At 40.5% G+C, this 4,910-nt stretch overlaps 1 pseudogene; it reads left to right on the forward strand.

Moving 5' to 3' along the window:
- The first annotated feature begins 433 nt into the window (after window positions 1–433).
- On the forward strand, window positions 434–4,114 carry LOC102502748 (SOSS complex subunit B1 pseudogene; annotated as a pseudogene).
- Window positions 4,115–4,910: the final 796 nt, after the last annotated feature.

Below are 4,910 nucleotides of genomic sequence, written 5' to 3' on the forward strand. Positions count from 1 at the left end.
ATATAGTTTGAATATTTCGGTAAGTGGAAACAAGTTACATGCAATATTTCTTGCCGTTTTGGGGGGCTCAATATTATGTTTAAGGTCCATCTATTCATTTTTACTTCATTTTAAGAAATTGTGTCTTCCATGTGAAATAATTGTCAGGACTGTTTGGGATTTACTCTCACATATCATTAGCAATTATTGTTGTAACTCTGTTCTTAAAAACCTCCGTGCCTCTATTTGTTGTAGTGCACAATTACAGGTAGATTCTCATTTACTTCTCATGAGCCTGTTTCATTTGTAAAGAGTTTTGATTGCTGTTTTTCTTAGCTCTTAGATTGTCACATAAATTTATAGAGTGCAAAGATTTTGAGCAGAAGGGAAAGAAATAGATGTTGCCCTTTAGAATGATTGAGTAAACTTACTAGAGAAGCATATGGTATGAAGTATGGTATCAAAGAAGCTGACTGATAACGACAAGATTTCAGGGAATAGGGTGTCTGTTTACGGCTCCAAGAGGAAATTCAACAAAGAAAGAAGAACAGTTGGCATCTTCATGTTTAGTAACCTTTTGGCTTTGTTGCTTGGAAAATTCAGCATTGTGACAAAACAATCACAAACTTATGACAGTGTTAGAGAAATAAGTAATTTTGATTGAAGAATTTTCTACCTCAAATCCTTCCAGATAAGAATGTGACTATATTTGGAGCCTAAGTGTATATACTATGCAAAAAGAAAAAGCAAGAAAAGTTTTTTTTAAAATTTTTATATCTTCTTTTTAACTAGGACAATCCTATTATTGACAGCAATTCTCTTCCATAAATCCACAAATGTTTCACCCTGCACATTTGGAGATGCTTACTACAGAATCTCGGCATAAAGATTTGGCTGACACATTGTTTAATGAAGTCAGTGATAATAGCCTTGTTGGAAATTCATTGGGAAAATTAAGGGTGACATGAAATATGAGATTCCATTAAAATAAAGTTACTGTTAATTAAATTCCAAGCTCATCTCTTTACCTCCTATTTTTATAGGTAGAACTACTATCCATCCTATTCCTCAAGTCAAAAAATAAGAGATCACCCAAGACTCACCTTTAGCTTACACATTAACATCAGCCATTAAAATCGATAGCTTCTTTTGTTTAAATATTTCTTCCTTATTGTACCTCTTCTTGTTTTGCCGGTGCCGCTGCCTTAGTTTAGTCAAGCATTTCTCATCTAGGTGATCAGAATTTTTTTTTTTATTTTTTAAATTTCTTCCTCTTTAAAAGATTCTTTACCCTAGACATTTCGGGGTTGGGGGGGGGGATTTGAAACTTAATCTTAGCTTGTCTCTTCTTTGTTTAAAGTCAGTCTCCTGTTTAAATTTCCTCCTTACCTGTAGGGTAAAGTCCAATTTCAATCCCCTCAGCTGTACAAACAAGACTCATCCCTTGTCACTTCCCCACGTACATCTAGCTGTCAGCCCTATCACAGGACATGCACTGCAGTCTTTCCCCCTGTAGCGCCGCTGCGCATCCCTTTTACCTTAAACATCCTTATCTTTCTCTTTCACTCGGCTCTCATTATTTAGAGTTGAAATCAGTGTCTGCAGGTAAATTGTTTTGTAACCACTAAGGTTGTCCTAAGAGAGCCTCCTTCACATCTAGTTTTCCTGTACTTACATCCATTATAGGGTTTTCTATAGTATCATTGTGATTGTGAGTTCCTCCTGTCTGTCTTTGTGGCTTGCCTTTGAGCTCCTTGAAGTAAACCTGTTGCCCAGTGTTAGGATCCTATATGAGGTATAGCTGGTGCTCCTTAAGTATGCAAAAGTGTGGTGAATATATAGAGGCAAACACATCCCCAAAGCATGAGCAGCAGACCTTCTCAAGGAGAAAGGGCCCATGAGGCCCTTCGGAGAACAGCCTTACCTTCTGTGGTCCTCAATTCACAAACTTTACTGCTTGTTTTATTTATCTATTTTTCTTTTCTTAATCATAAGCTTTCCCTTTGCAGTTCTACTTAATTTACCTAAACTGGATCACCTGTTAAGGCAGTTGCTATTGATATTTGTTGACATTCGTAAAGTATTTAGAAGGAAACCATGTTTTACAGGGCTTGCAGAAGATGTAGAGAATACGGAGACTGGGGATCTCGTGCGGACTGCTGTGCAGTCTGAGTCCCAGACCTGGCAGCCTGAGAAACACCCCAGATGCATGTACATGTGTGCCCAAAATCCCGAGAGGAGAAGGGACTGCAGTGTGACCATCCCTCCTGAGGAGGTGCTTTCTAACTTTCCTTTTCTCTCTCTCTGTTTCTGTGTCCTGTGAACACATGTGCCCTATAGCAGGAAAAAAAAAGTGAACCATGTATTATACACAATGTGCTTAAGCATTGCAATAGGTTCACATATGATAAATGATCTTTAGTGCCCAAAATATTAGCAAGTATTTAGAAATTATCATACAAATTACTGTAATTTGTGCAATTTGACCATCTTTTAAATCATTATCTAAAACCACATAACTTTTTATTTCTAATAAGAATTTTTTTCTTTTTTTAAACTTTATTTATCCATTGCGTTTTTTAGGCTACTGGGTGCCGGACTTGTGGGAGTCCAGCATCGCAACCACCACGCCATCTGCCGGCCCCCACATAACATTTTTTTAAAAGAGACTTTTGCTATCGGGCATGTGTGCTCACCAGAGAGACAGAAAGTGAAAAATCACACCTCCCCCTCCCAGGGGAGATGGCCACGTTGCAGTCCCTTCTTCTCCTTTCTCTTCTCGGGATCTAGGGCATGCACATGAACTCAGCATGAGTTTTAAGCTCCAGGGTCCAGGACTTCAGCTGTGGCGAACTACTTGGGAGTCCAGGGATGTAACCATTCCGTCATCTGCTGGTTCCCCTCTCTCCCCACCCATAACATTTTTAAGATCATCTTTCCACATTTTTCAATGCTGTGACATTATAAAGAATAAGATTTGTGTGTCGATATGTGGGTTAGAAAATTCATGATGCATTTCTGCATAGAAAAACAGAAAAATACATCATGACTTTTCTGACAACCTCATATAACGATTAGAAAACAGTCTAACAATTAGTACTGGGATTCATTATATGGATTTTTTTTTCTTTTCTAGTCATGCAAATATTTCCCCTCTCATTTCTTTACATTTTACTGGTTGTTTGCAAATTCACATGGAGTTTGTTTTTAATCTAGAAAAATGTATTTTCTTTTTTCTTCTTCTTTTTTTTTGGAGAGGTTTATGCTATGAGGGGCATGTGCTCACCAGAAAGACAGAGAGAGACAGAGCGACAGAAAGCGAGAAATCACCCCTTGGGGGGATGGCCACACCGCAATCCCTTCTCCACTCAGGATCTTGGGCACACATGCACATGCATGCAGAGTGAGTTTAAGCCACCAGGTCTAGGACTCGAAACACAGGCAACTACACGGGAGTCCAGCGACGTAGTGATTATGCCAACTACTGGTCCCCCCCAAAATATATTTTCTTTAAAACAATTTGGATGGTGGTCTATGGGGTAGGGGAGGACATGGAAACCTGGGTAGTCTGGTCGGGGGTTTAGAAAGGTCTGGCATGGGGTGCAGAGGCTTGGACAGCATGGTGACAAGAGACTTTCATGAAAGATATCGAGCTCTGGCTCAAGAACCTGAATCGTATTTTCAATGTGCTGGAGACAGGCCGTGACAGAAACAAAGAACAGGCACGAGGTTTGGACCTGCAAAGTGGCAGACAAAACAGAAGCATAATTATCTCAATCTGGGACAATGTGTGCAACTTGACCCAGCCTGGAGACATTCTCAACAAGAGATATGCCTCAGTGTTCAAAGGTTGTCTGACACAGTACACTGGCCATGGAGGTGATCTGCAGGAAACTGGAGAATTCTATCTGGTTTATTCCAAGCTTCCAACTTCAGTGAACAAACCCGGAGCAGGCACCCAGCAAGGCGGTGCAGAAAGACAGCACTCCTACAGCTCCCCATCTGGACCTCCTATTGTTGATCCAGCACCCGAATAGCTCGAAGTCAGCACAATCACACAACTGCTAGCCCTCCTGGCCCTTCCAGCAGCCCTGTCAGTAACTGCAAAGAAACCTGGAGGAGCAGTAAGAGATAGCAAGACACTCTCTTTCCGTCACCAGCCGTCTCTGCTGGAATGCAAGATAGACTACTACTGGGCTGCTGGCTTGGGGTTCAGGGGTAGTGGGAGAGTAATATTTTAGAAACTAAACTTCACTAGAGGCATGGTTTTAACTACCCTAAGCCCATACTTCCGCCTTAGTCCAGCTAAAGCTTCTGGTTCCCTGGGGTTCAGGACTCTGTGCCTGCCAGCACCGGGGGCAGTTATGGTCTATTTCTTGTGTGTGTGAGATATGATATACAGCATGTTTTAAAAAAATACCAGAGGGAAACCCAGGCAGAAACCCAGTCCCTTCTGAGATTGCTACTGATTCTGAGCTGTGAAATATTGCTTTCAGGGACTAAACATAAAGATTTTCTGCTGAGACTTCAACCTCTAGATTCATTTCTAGAGTCATAGGGCAACCTCTGTATCCCTCCATCTCTCTCTCTTTCTGTGTCTCCCTGTGTCTTTTAATTAAAAAAAATTTTTTTTAAAGTATTCTCTGGGATCTCAGCCTCTCCTTTATCTTACTAGTCTTGTCTTTCCTCCTTATCATTTAGGGGAGACAGAAACCCAGGCTCTTCTGAGAGGGCTACTGAAGTTGAGCTGTGAAACATTGCTCTTGCATGGTGTGCATATACACCATACAGTTATTATTTTTAAAATTAAAATATAATTTTTTTATTGTCTTTTCTTCCCCCTCTTCTTCTGTTTTCTTTCCTTTTTTTTTTTTTTCCCCCTTCATTCCTTGGCTACTCAGCCTCCACACACTGACTATCTAGACAGGTCT

Source organism: Tupaia chinensis, unplaced genomic scaffold (genome assembly GCF_000334495.1).
Source record: "Tupaia chinensis unplaced genomic scaffold, TupChi_1.0 Scaffold000111_1, whole genome shotgun sequence".
NCBI classification, from domain to species: Eukaryota; Metazoa; Chordata; class Mammalia; order Scandentia; family Tupaiidae; genus Tupaia; species Tupaia belangeri.